At 38.4% G+C, this 14417-nt stretch overlaps 1 protein-coding gene across 1 annotated transcript in view; it reads left to right on the top strand.

The window, feature by feature from the left end:
• Nucleotides 1-664: 664 nt before the first annotated feature.
• LOC124615764 (probable cytochrome P450 6a14) overlaps nucleotides 665-14417 on the top strand; it is a 117869-nt gene continuing 104116 nt past the window's right edge. The window contains exon 1 of the mRNA XM_047143859.1: nucleotides 665-810. The gene's annotated coding sequence lies outside the window, so the exon portion shown is untranslated. The remainder of the gene's footprint in view (nucleotides 811-14417) is intronic.

Below are 14417 nucleotides of genomic sequence, written 5' to 3'. Positions count from 1 at the left end.
TAACGACAAACCACCAAGCACTTTGGATAGCTTAACTGTGTGGCGTATCTAGGAGATCCAGTCCCGTTAATCTACGGGACCTTAGACATATGCATAATTGCCTCTGACCCATCCCCCAATCACCAATTTGTGTTATTTTTCCTACAATAAGTTCCATGGGTGAATAGACGCGGGTTCCGACAACAGCGCTTTTCAAGGGTACTCCAGAACGGAGATACAAAAGGTATCCGCATTATAAATACGGCACTACCAGTGATCCATATGTCACGCAACAGTCCCTAGCTATTCATTATACCCCAGAAATAGTAAACAAATTAATGATGAATTTACTACGTATAGTTCCCACAGGGACTGCGAGGACAAGATTAGATTAATTACAGCGCACACACGGGCGTTTAGATTGTCATTCTTCCCACACTCCATACATGAATGCAACAGGAAGAAGTCCTTATAACTAATACGGAAGAAGCCTATGCCGTGCACTTTATAGTGCCACAGTGGTCTGCAAAGTAAGGATGTACATGTTTACTGCGATCGGGAACTTTAGGCCAGTGCTGCTAGTGCTGCCACCGAGCGGAACGACACAGAACTTCAAAGGTACTACGTTCTGTCGCTAGGAAGCGCTGCCGTCACGCGCGGATGTTTACGACTCAGCGTACTGGAATAAACGTCGAAGTTTGCGAAGGACGCGGGCGAAAGGCTCTTACTTAATACATTATCCCGGCAGAAGCTTGGTGTTATACGTAGTTCAGCCCGTCGTCGGGAAAGCCGCTGCGTCCACATAGACGTGTGGTGCATCGTGACGCATAGGTAACAATGATCAAGTTTGCAACGCGTGACTACCATACTGCACATAAACGGTGGATGATGATACTACGGTACCATTCTACTAATGCACTTGAACTCTGCGTCCTTTCTCAGTTGTGTAATAATCTGTACTGAAAACGTGGATCGATCAGAATAATTCTATTTTCATGTACTTCTAGCAGTTAGACCGAATTACTGCCAGTCTTCTTCGCCGCACATATTCCTCTTGCTTTGCTTGCCATTGTTTAGTGCAAATATTAGAATAACTGCTTCAGTTATGCAATTACGGTATTACAATTAAATATCATATTTTCGCCCACGCTAAAGAATTGGTAAGTGTTTACGTTACGAGCGTGCTCTCCGCATCTTTGTTTTGGCTCTGGTAACTGATTAATGAGAATGCTGATTACCTCGCTGTTAAAGCGGGTACACAGTGATTGGACTAATATGAGCAAACTGCAGGATAATTTCAATGATTAACTAACCAGTACGATAAAAATAGACTTCGGAATGCATGGATGTTTTTTTGCTTGCCGCCTTTCTTACCACGCAGAATTTAATATTCTGTGACTGAGAGATTATGTTATATTTGACAGAACGCAGTTTTTCAGGCAGCTGGAAAATGATTTTAATTCCTTCTCTCGATAAGATTCATCCAATTTGACTTGCTATTGCTACTTATACCGGAAGCAACGCCGTATGCTCCTTTTTTGTTTACTAATCTGTTGTGCGTCCGGACGAAAGAAAAAGATGCTTCGCTCTATCAAAGGATAGTCATGGTCTCAGACATTTAAAATGTTTCGCGTGAATGTGATATAGCTACTTGTGACGGACTACTGGAACCATTTCCGTCTGCTGTACTGAAAAAGTACAGAAATCTAAAAAAAGTCCTCAGAGGTTGAATAAAATCTTGAGAAAAAGCACCGGATCTGGTTAGAGCATAAACGGTTTCTAGCCCATACTTCCAACTACCGGGATTCAGTGACTAGGCTGAGAAAATTATGATGTGAGTCAACACTTCAACAGAGGATATGTTCACTCAGATACCTGGAAATGAATATATCAAATATCTTACGCTGCAAACAATACAATGTCACTGCGAGCGATGTATCATCGCTGGTGCTTATATAACCTCTGGTCGCAGGAGGCAGTTTAGCATTAACCCCTGCAGCATCGCTTCACCAATTGGCAGTCAGATACTCTTCTGACGAAGACAAGCTTTGACTTTGTAACGCTCAGACAGAAATTTCTTCAAAATAGTGCTTTTGAAATAACTTCATGTTGTGCCATAAACATTTCGGAATTGATGTTTCTTTCCAATTTATTTTGATTGTGAAAGCAATATGAATCTCTTGGTACTATGTGCAATATGTTAACTTAAATGTTAGCTCATATAAGATTTACATTCTGAGGGTAAAAGTAGACATCGTTGTTTACCTTTGATTGATATTTTATTAGGCTAGTTTGAATTCTTATACAGTTTTTTACATGGATAGAGGAAATTACTGTAATTATATGCAGTAATATAGTAACATTTTGAAGGTCTTATTGTAAAAATCTGTACAGCATTATGTCCTACACTTTTACATAATTCATAAAAAATTTGTTGTTAAGTTAAACTAATGATACTCTTTTTTACTTATTTGTTTGAAAGTAAAAACATATCTGAGCATGAACTTTTTAGAAGCAGCTTTGCTTTCAGACAGATATTCAGTCCCTACTAATTATCATTACATTTTATTTAGAAAGTTACTATTATATTCTGTAACTATAATTAAGGGGGAACTTGTTTCTCCACTGAACACCAGGGCTTATTATTCTCCTATATGACGAGTATAGCAGTGTCTTTCAGGAAGATAATCATTCTGCTGACATATATTCTTCAAATTAATAAGACTCTTTTCTTACGGTGATTATTTGCTTGCTGCTATATTTCTAGCATTTGTACCTGGTGATAACAATTTTTAGTGATTTCTTTTTGTTCTTGCCTTGCAATCCTTATTAACATAAGCTTTACTTCAGGCCCATCTTTTTTAACTGTCTAGAACAATTTAAAATAATTTAACTACGTGTGGGTTACTGTTTCATAGTAACAAATATCTTGTGACGTTATAAGTTTAATTTTTTTTCCTTTGACTTATGTAGATTACGTACCATGTCGTTGATGTAGACTACTGATCCATCTATTACAGTTAATTTTATATTCATCTTTCTTTACTGAAGTTATTTAAATGTTTTCTCCCCAGATTCTTAATCTTATTCTGTATATTGTTTGGCGCTCGTTCCTGGTGGTTAATTACGTTACATATTATAATTTCTGTAATTATAGTCCACTCTTTGTTTGTATTATTAGTTTCACGATTCAGTTGACGTTTGTTATTAAAACTACTCGTCACAAGTCGATCTTCGATTGTTTGCCATAAATATTCATATTTTGAGAAAAAAATCTTCATCTTTTCACATTTGTTACAAGAAAATATTCAACCAGTGTAAAGTTTCTAATGCTTGACTATGTCTTTTGCTTCAGAAGAACGTAATTTATTGCGATGTGAGATGGGTTTTCGCGTTAATTTTCAATATTACGTCGTCTTGAGGCGACGTTATTCATTGTCTTTATTGACTGTAGCGCATTCTATGACTTCCCCATTGTTATAACGAAAGTTTTACCTTCTGTCTGTACTACTTAGATTTGTTGGAAGACTCTGTAACAAGTGTAAGTCATACACGAAACAGAGTGGTTTATAAAACTGCCCTTTGACCGATTCTTGATTATTGTTCAACAGACTGGAATCGTTAAAAACTTGGATTAATGGAGGAGATAAAGAAAACTCGAAGAAGGTTTACGCGCTTCTTCAGGGATACGTATAGTCCGCATGAAAGTATCATAACAATGCCCAACAAAGAGAGATGCTTTAAGGATAGGCGTTGTGTATTGCGGAAAGTCTTGCAAACTCAGAGGATTCACGTCTCAAACCACCAGTAAACGCATCAAGTTCTCCAACACAAATCTATTGAACGAACTGCAAAGGCAAATTTAGGGCACTGTGGATTTATTAATGAGGTTGTCTACAGGCTTTCTTCACGCTTAACATATGCGAACGGAGTGGAAACCGGAGACAGGAATGTGGTACAATATGTAACCTCTTTCATACGTCGCACGGGGATTTGCAGAGCACAGATTTAGATTTTCTATAATTTTGGACGACTTTTTACGCTATTGGACATTTAAATTTTTCCAAAAATTTTCATCGATTTTGTGAATAGTTGCTTGAAACTATATTTAACATTTCTCGATATTTGATTTAATGCCTTCTGCTTGTGCAGGAGAGCAGGATATTTTAAAACACACTATGTGATCAAAAATATCCGGACACCTGGCTGAAAATTCGTGGCACCTTCCATCGGTAAGTCTGGAATTCAGTATGGTGTTGGCCCACCCTTAGCCTCGGTGATAGCTTCCACTCTCGCAGGCATACGTTCAATCAGGTGCTGGAAGGTTTCTTGGAGAATAGCAGTCCATTCTTCGCGGAGTGCTGCACTGAGGGGAGGTATCGATGTCGGTCGGTGAGGCCTGGAACGAAGTCAGCGTTCCAAAAATCCCAAAGGGATTCTATAGGATTCAGGTCAGGACTCTGTACAGGCCAGTCCATTACACGGATGTTATTGTCGTGTAACCACTCCGCCATAGGCCATGCATTATGAACAGGTGCTCGATCGTGTTGAAAGATGCAGTCGCCAATGTCGAATTGCTCTTCGACAGCTGGAAGCAAGAAGGTGCTTAAAACATCAATGTAGGCCTGTTCTGTGATAGTGCCACGTAAAAGAACAAGGGGTGCAAGCCCCCTCCATGAAAAACACGACCACAACATAACCCCACCGCCTCAGAATTTTACTGTTGGCACTACACACACTGGCAGATGACGTTCACCGGGCATTCGCCATACCCACACACCGCCATCGGATCGTCACATTTTGTACCGTGATTCGTCACTCCACATAACGTTTTTCCACTGTTCAGTCGTCCAATGTTTACGCTCCTTACACCAAGCGAGGCGTCGTTTGATATTTACCGGCGTGATGTGTGGCTTATGAGCAGCCGTTCGATCATGAAATCGAAATTTTCTCACCTCCTGCCTAACTGTCATAACACTTGCAGTGGATCCTGATGCAGTTTGGAATTCTTGTCTGATGGTCTGGATAGATGTCTGCCTATTACAAATTATGACCCTTGTAACCTCCCCACAAAAATCTTAATAAAAAAAGAAATGAACCATGAACCTGGTGTAACCTCCCCTCGGAAATAAGAATTAAATGAATTTTACATTTTGTAACCTCGGAACAAAATTGGCTCCCATTTATAATCTCTGTGCAGAAATGCATTCACATTTAATGTTCCCACAAAATTCTTTTCTCATTTAATGTTAAGTTCGAAACAGAAAAATTCCTAAACCCAAAAGTAATAAAAAAGGAAAATTCAGTAACCTGGTAAATTTCATGACGACAGCAGCGCTGCGCCATGGCCCTGTATTCTGAATTTAAAAAAAGCAAAAATTCTTACCTCAATAAAAATTGCGAATATATCTGCTCTTACCTAAAAAGTTTTCGGCACAGCTCCGTGCAATGCTGGCCTATGATTTGTGACTCGTGAAAGGAATCAATTATTCATTGGATAAAATCTTTAAATTGAAATGAATGTTTTTTTTTTTTAAATTTACTTTATATTATAAAAATTATTATTGGGGCATTTTTTTGAAAGAAATTGGATGACAGTTAACATACATTACTAGACATGCGCAAGGCTGCTTCTTTACCTTCTACAATAATACTCATCCTCCAGAGTCCCGACCAGACCAGACTGCCGACACGCGCAGACACGCGCCGACTACTGCCAATTACTGCCAACTCCCGCAGACTACTGTCGACTAATGCCGACTACCAACAACTAACTACATACTGCTCTCTGGTCAGAGACTCTCCTAAGTCTTGCCTGTTGCAGGCAGCGCATACATCGCATACCTCTTACACCCTCTTCAACTGTCGGCAGTCTCTGTCAGTCAACAGACGAGGTCGGTCTGTACGCTTTTGTGTTGTACGTGACCCTTCACATTTCCACTTCACTATCACATCGGAAACGGTGGACCTAGGGATGTTTAGGAGTGTGTAAATCTCGCGTACAGACGTATGACTCAAGTAACATACAATCACCTGATCATGTTCGAAGTCCGTGAGTTCCGAGGAGCGCCCCATTCTGCTCTCTCACGATGTAGTCCAGTCAAATAGTAGATATACCTTGCAAAAGGTGGGGTAGAAGAGTTTATTTTTTCAACTCGTTCATATGGTTGGAAAGATTAGAAAACCGAGTTTTGCCGACAAAATTTCGCTTGGGAAAACTTTCTGCAGTCAAAAAACTTTGAAAATTTCGGACTTTTTTCAGTTTTTTCAAAATATCTCAGTTTCATTTGCTCCTATCGCTTTAACGTCTATTTCCTTTTTTAAAGAGCACAAAATTATCTACAAATTTGATTTTTGCCATTTTTTTCTACTCCCAATAATTTAAGGCGCTACAGCGCCTCAAAAAATAACAATTTTTCAAATTTTGAGCATAGTGGCAAGATACCTTATTTTTGAACATTATTTTTTCAGTTTCTGTTTGTGTAGTATAAATACATTATACATAATGTTGTAAGTTGGAATTTACCACCTCATTTTCAGGTATTCAATTTCTCTGTATGCAACATGAGGATTGCTGGGCACCCAACTATTGTGATTCTTACATCACTACCTGAAGTTCACTATGAGCCACCTCAGCCCTGGTATTTGTAAAACTATAAATATAAAAATACATCATTAAGAGACATAAACACACACACACACACACACACACACACATACACACGCACACAAAATAAATTGTCAGGAAACTGAACTATTATTAGCTGCAATAGGCAACCTAATTAGGTAGGTAATTATTCTTGTGTATAAAAGCCACACAGTTGACATTAAAAATAAGTAGCTTTATTACAATTAAAATGCATTGTCAGTTACTAAAAAATGTTGACAGTTCTGGGTGTGTAATACTTGAAATATTGCACTTAAGCGCACTTTGTGGGGCGGCGTATTGAGTTTGTTAAATAATCTACTGTATAAATGCTTGCATGTAGAATCAGTTTCTGGCTTTTAGAATGTTGTTAATGCTGTCTTTCGCCGTTCGCAACACTGGCTCTCTATTTACTTTTTTTTTTTTTTTGGCACCCAGAAAGTGATTTAATAAAAGATGGAACCAGTAATTAGAGATCCTAGTGCCCACTTTATCTGAGAATGTTATTATAGCTGCAGCTTATAGCTCTGAGGAATTAGGAGATTGTCCGGGATTTCTAATCAAAAACGGTTTTCCAAAATAGTTGAGTATATTCTGAAATTCACTGATAAAAACCACAAGTATCCCTACAACCTAACTAACAGAGCAGTTCAGAGTCTAATGCGCTGATGCAACTATAAATGTCCGAATTAAATGTTGAAATGAATGCTCGCCATAATTTGATGAAAATATTTCATCAAACGCCACGCTAAATATTTGGTAGAATGTCTGTCCTGCGACGGCGCGTGAAAATACGACAAAACGCAAACTGAAGCTAGATAATGAAAATCATTCCAGAATTAACACTTCACATAAAATGTTTTCATGGTTCCGCGTATCTCTAGTAACTTAATACGGCACCCGAGGCTGTTTGTAGCAGTGTCACTGGTGCGACGCGGCTCCCGACACAGATGGCGTGTCATTCAGCGTCTGGAGAGAACTGGGGCCTTCTTTCCTCGCGCAGCGTTCTTATATATAAAGCCGCGGTGCGGACGGCTAAGGGAACGCCTGATCTTTTCGGCTCTCCCGACTAGCCGCTGGGCTAGTAACGCACCACTTCAAGTTACATAATAATTTATAGCTTCTTTTGCTGATGGCCGAAGAAGCTCTTAATTTAAACGTGCATTCAGCACGCAGGTAAGTATTGATAATAAAATTTTGATGTGGCTAAGTTAAATATTCTGGGCGAGAGAATTAATTAAATTACACTGCACGCAGTAGATGAGCTCTGAACTGGCCCTTTTGAGATCCGCTATCGCTATAATTTTATAGGTATTCAAAAGAAACTTTACACATCTTCATAGTCATAGCGGACCTCCAACCTATTTAAATCTAAACATCCTAGCCTTATTTATTAGCCTACTTAATCTCTCTTGCTTCCTTCAGTTTTGAGATGAAAACCAGAAAATCATGAATTTCCACTAAAATCTTAATTTGTGAAATCCAAAGTACTGTTTTTATTAAATCATTATGAAAGATGAATCTAAATATAAATTTTGAAGTCTCTAGCTCTTTTCTGTTGCGCCAATGATTTGTCCAAATTTCGAAAATGGCTGAAGTTATCGAACTGATATTTAACACACATTAATTTAGTATTATTCCTGACATGCTAGAAAAGTTTTAGGTCATTTGCTTGATTTTTAAGGTATTGCGCAACATTTATGACGTCAGAGCTAGTTACAGCAGACTGGCTGGCACACAATGGAAACTGATGTGAATTTACTACAGCGTGAGTAGGCTGCTTCCCTACATCACCCTCTACTTAAATTTTTTTGTTTATGAATGTTAATGAATGAAAAAAAATTTAATTACAAAAGGGAAGCAAGAGTACAGTTTAACTCCCTATAAAAAATCAAAATTGAAAAATAAACCTGTAGAAACCTTAAAGAAAACTGATTACCTACATTAATTATTTAAATTGTAGGCATGTTCACTGCCTTTGAAACAATGTCATTACTCAAACTTTTAAGCAAAGTCAATGAAATATTTTGGCATACATATTGCCTTAGACAAACAAACACATACAAATTGAAAAATTATCTTAGATCCATTAAATACATTAAATACATTTTTACATACACAAATTCAAAGAAAATAACATGATACATAAGCAGATGATTATCTCTTAGCAGTCTTTTCTAAACCTGAAAGAAAAGTTCACAAATAATTTTTACACACGTGGTTGTAGCCGCTTTGGCTGGCGTCCTACACTTGCATTCACAAGGGTAGAGGAGGGGAAGTTGCTATGGTGTGCGTCCTTCACGTTCTCTCTAAATTACATGGGGGAAAGGGGAGGGGTCACTGTGAGTTGTGTCCAAGTCACTCCACGCTTTCACGCAGCTACCAGGCTGCCATTATCTGGTTTGTCCTGTAGAACAAACAAAAAGAGTGCCTCAGACTCTGTTCACTTAATATCTATGGGTGGGTCATAATGAAATGGGGATCTATACATTTTATCCTTCAATATTTTGCTGGAACAAAGTTAACAGAGCTTTTTCAGTATTACTCTCGCGGTTACTTAACTGTCATAAAATCATTAAACAAATGGCTCAAAACGCCTTTAGTCATGTATTAGAGAAAATTTATGCTCCTAAGGCATACAATCATAAATCATATTTAATCTGAATTTATTGTTTTTGGGCCGGAACACTGAACCAATGCTCGGTACATTCCTGATACATTTGTATTTTAAGCACTTAACTGACTCATCTTTGATTACCTTATTCTTAGAGATAGTATGAGTATGATTAGTGGTTGTTTTCTGAGCTTCTTTGTACATGTGAGTAACTTTTGGTAATAGTACAGTTGTGAGTGTTCAAAACACACTACGTTTAGTTGACTACTAAATCCACTTATTGGTCCTCTACTATTATCAGTTCCACATCTGCAATTAGGTACTTACTTACTTTGAAGTGTATTTATGCTGAGCTAAAATAATATTTCACGTCTGTCAGTATGTTATTTATTTACTTTGCTAGTGTATGTACTTATTTAAACTCACTCTATTAATATTTAAAGCATAGGATAGCACATTTATTTCATATTCATAGTGTACTGCAGCTGATTAGTTTGCTCACGTGGCAATCCATTTCCACTCGATCGGACGCTGAAACCTCAGGTAGTCTCCCTGAGACCTACCACTAAAGTGCATCAAGTAATTATGGACGAGCGTAATGCTAAATTCCTTAAACCTATAGGACACCATGAGCTACTCTGTCTCATCTAACGTAAGGGTACCTATGGTCGCATTCGCGCCTCCAACTCATAACCTCAATACGTGTAGGTGTATCCTGTCACACACTACACTAAAATAATGGCCAGCTCCAACCTTATAAATACTTCAGGGACGTGCCCTTCACGTCTCAACCACAAACACTGCTCAATTCTATTACACTGTCTTTCCTTGCTACGCCAGGTGAGTTTAATCTTACAACTTATCTGCATATTTTTCATAACACTAAGCAATCTCTTTCTTACTATTTCTTAGTTAGCTCTAATGCATACACTAGGTTTCACTACCACTTTAGATCCTGCTTGTACATGAATTCATATATCTTTTTAAATTACTGTTGGTGGACCATTTCCAATAAAACAACACTTTGTACTTATTATATAACCAGGGTAATATACATAATTGTTACTCAAATACATTTTAGATCTTAATTACGTCATACTTCTCTATTGTTCGTCACTATTATGTTTGTCACATTAGGTATTTTTCTTCACTAATCGGTAGATAGAATGGTTACATAACTCATGGCTTGATAGTCATGACAGAAAATTTTCATATCTGGAAAGAAGAGGTCGAAATTTTTGAGGACAGGAAAGAGGAAGAATGAGTGAGACCTGAAAGGGAAAGAAGATCTCACACAGCTGGGACTGCACAGCTGCCACACTGTGTAGAGGTTACAGAACAACCTCCTCCCTACAGCATTCATTCATAACCTTTGACCACGCCACGTCGATCTGAAAATACTTTATGATGCCTTTTTAGAACCTGTCTCAGTTCTTTCTTCTGATTGGCGGAAATTTTATCGATTTCCTGCAACTTAGCTTCTATCTTGTCTAAAATAATTGCTTCTTCTTCTTCTTCTGTGTTTAGCTTACTTGTACCAAGATTAACATCCTCGTCCCAATACCTCCTATTTTTCAGAACTCGTATAGGCAGCTCCCAAGTTTCATGATCAGTTACTACATGTTTATCACTAAAAGGTACTATAATTACTCCAGTTAGTGGCAAGACCATTTTTAACTGGCTTTTTTCAAAGTCAACAACACCCTGATATTTTGACAAGAAATCTATGCCAATTAAAACCTCAATACTGAGATTATTTACAATTAAACATGGATGATCAATTAAATTACCATTAATGTTAAAGGGCAGTAAAGCTTCTTCCTTTACCGTTTTTGACACCTTGCCAGTAGCACCAATTATTCTTAGTCCTGATATCCTCATTACTGTAAGCTTGTCTTTACCAGGTAATGCATCAAAGAAGGACTGAGATATTGCACTCACCTCACTTCCACTGTCTAAGAGACAACGTACATTGATACCCAACATATTCACTATTATTATAGGGTGGCTTATTCTAGGTTGTACAGGTGGTTCCTCACATTCATCTAGTAGTTCCTTTTGGATTTGTCTCCAACTAAAGTGATCGACATCTGTCTTCATTACATTTAGGTCACAGTGTGTAGGGGTTTCCTGAATTACATTTTCAGCTGCCTTTTCCAGTCGGTCTATTAATTTTAAATCGAAACACCGCACGACTTCATTACATTTAGTTTGCTGAACATGACCCAAATTACTGTAGTCTGAGCTATTCTGCGCCTCCAGACCGGGCATAACATTAGTTACAGCTAAACCACTTTCACCATTATCGTCGGTTTCCTTCTCAAATGACAACTGGTCACAGCTACTGGGTTCATCGACCCCAAACAGCCTACCCTCTACATTCCCACTTATCTCTTGTCCTAATCTATTAGTACATTATCAACATCCTGCACAGGCACTTTAGATAAGAGCACATCATCCTCATCGTAAATATAAGCATGAATTTCTTCTGCTTCTTCACCTGTCAATTCAGTATTTTGTAGCTCGTCCCTATCGTTACACTGCTGCGCCTTCTCTTTCTCTTCCCACTTAGAAAGCGTCTCTAACACGGTATCTATCAAATACTGTGAGTGATCTAATATTTCTGTTGTATCCTTAGATGCTACCGACACTTCATCCACATGTTCAGTTTGAGTATTCTGCTCTGTCTTACCAATTCCCTTAGCTACTGGCATAGGAAAAGTAACCGCCTGGTGAGCGCCAGTGTCCTCATAGACGGGAACTAGTTTTCCTGCCTCGGCCTACTGCTGTTTCCTTTAGTTTCATTATAGTTAGCTGGCATAGCATTACTTTCCGTACTGTTGTTTACATGCATATTTCTGTTTGGAACAAAATTATTATCCCTTGGACGCCATTGTTGGTTCTGATGATTATTTCCCCAATTCCTACCTCTCTTAGGATGGTGAACACCTACTGTTCTGATGTTTACATTGCCATTTTGCTCGTTTCTAAAATTACTATTATTGTTATTGGCATTTCTGTTATTACGTGCTTGCTCCTCATTGGCAGCAACACGTTCTACACGTTCCAAATACTCAATGAAACGATCCAGATTGTCTCTAGGGGCTGATATAATTCTAGTTTGCCAATACCATGGCAGTTTGGCTTCAAGACCTAGTATAAGCATTTCTGGTTTTAGCTTTTCCGCCAAATGTGACAAACGTGAAATCCATGACCTAGCAAATTCTTTAATAGATTCCTTGCCTGCATTGAAGCGTTTTCCACTCCAAAATTCTCTCAACACTTCATTTTGCTTATTACTAGACCAATACTCATTAATGAAAGCTGCTTTAAACTCCGCTAATGTTTTACACTTCAACATAACATCAGCTGACCAACGCATGGCGTCACCTGCTAAATGGCTTCTAATAAATGAGATTTTCTCTCGCTCAGACCAAGTTGGTGGAATCACATCTTCAAAATCGTTCCAGAAATCTAGCGGATGGATTTTTTTGTCTGGATCGAACCGCAAGAACTGCCGACACCCGATAAAAGTGGCGTTTGCAGCTACAACTTGTTGTACATTACCATTACCAGAAGTTACTGAAGCTACTTTACTCTCAATGTTAGCAATGTTAGTACTTATATTTTCTACTTTCATTTCAACATTATCTACTCTTTGCACAATATGAGTAGTGTCAGTTTTGATTGCTTCCACTTCTGCTTGACATATGTTTACTTTTATATTAACATCTTTAAATCTATCTGAGCACAGTTCAGATTCCGCCTCGATCTTTTCTGTTAACTTGTGCTCCAGCTTCGCATCTTCCATTTGGAAGTCTTTGCGAACCTCAGCAACTTCGGATTTAACTGTTTTATACATTTCAGAAAACTGTTGAGCAACCTTTTTCTTAATATCTTCATGATTGTAATCAATTTTATAATTCAAACTGTCTAGATCCTCTTTCAACTTATTGCAACCAGCCTTGAAGGTATCGTCCATTACCTCCAATCGTTTATTAAAATTTATTTGGCTGGCCACAATTTCAGACTTTAATTCAGCATTACTGCTTTTGACCTGTTCACTTATTCCAGCCTTTAATTCAGCATTATTGGATTCTAATTTATTGTCCATTGCCTCAAACCGCATATTAAAATTTGTTTGGCTGGCCACAATCCTGTTATTTACTTCAATTATATCAGATTTTAAATCAGCTGTCATTCTAGCATTACTGGCAGCTATTGCTTGTAATATAACATTTAAATCAACAGCCCCAGCATCTTTGGGTTGCTCACTAGCTGGCTTTTTATCACACTCAGGTGACGAAAAACTAGCTCCAATACCAGAATCATCAAAACTAAATGAAACTTCTGATTGATTAGTCATATCTAACTGCTCCTTCTTAAACTCTACCATCTCTGATGACTGTTTCATTTTTAATTCATCAGAGAAACTATCATCCAATAAATTTACAATTTCTACTTTCTGCTTTACTACAGGGGTTTCTATTATTGAATCATTGCCCCATTTTACACTACGGTCAGGAGAAAATACTTCATTTTTCACTTTAACATTACTACTTTCATGCATATTTACACTTGAACCGTTGTCTGGATTTACAGTTCCCTCAACAGACATAGGTTCTGATTTAAGTTTAACCTCAGCTTCTTTTGACGGTTCCATCGCCGACAGTCTTTTAGTGCAGGTTAGTAAAATTTTTAACAGCTTTTCACTTGACTTAGTTCCTTCTGCACGACGTATGGCGTTGCCGGCGCGGCGTACCAGGATTCCTGATGCAACGAGGCACGTTGAACCGCAGACGGCTCTCCGACGGCTGTTGTGTGTTTGCGTGGCCCGCAATTGCAGGCGCTGTGCCGGCTGCTCCAGCGGATGACTGCGGTGCGGCGAGACTGGCTTCTCGCGATGCCGGCAGCACCGCTAGACTCATTGCCAGCTCCGTCAATCCAGATGCGTTGTTAATCCAATTGCGTCGTCCACATGCACACGTAACACTTTCACTGTTCTATTACTCAGCTGCGTGTCACATTCCACTCGTGAATCCGAATAGTTAAAAATCACTTTCACTTAGTTGATTTCCATGCCGATGCACCATATGTGGGGCGGCGTAGTGAGTTTGTTAAATAATCTACTGTATAAATGCCTGCATGTAGAATCAGTTTCTGGCTTTTAGAATGTTG

Source organism: Schistocerca americana, chromosome 5, assembly GCF_021461395.2.
Source record: "Schistocerca americana isolate TAMUIC-IGC-003095 chromosome 5, iqSchAmer2.1, whole genome shotgun sequence".
NCBI classification, from domain to species: domain Eukaryota; kingdom Metazoa; phylum Arthropoda; class Insecta; order Orthoptera; family Acrididae; genus Schistocerca; species Schistocerca americana.
The sequence above is the reverse complement of the archived record's forward strand: the minus strand, read 5'-3'. Positions and strand labels throughout refer to the sequence as shown.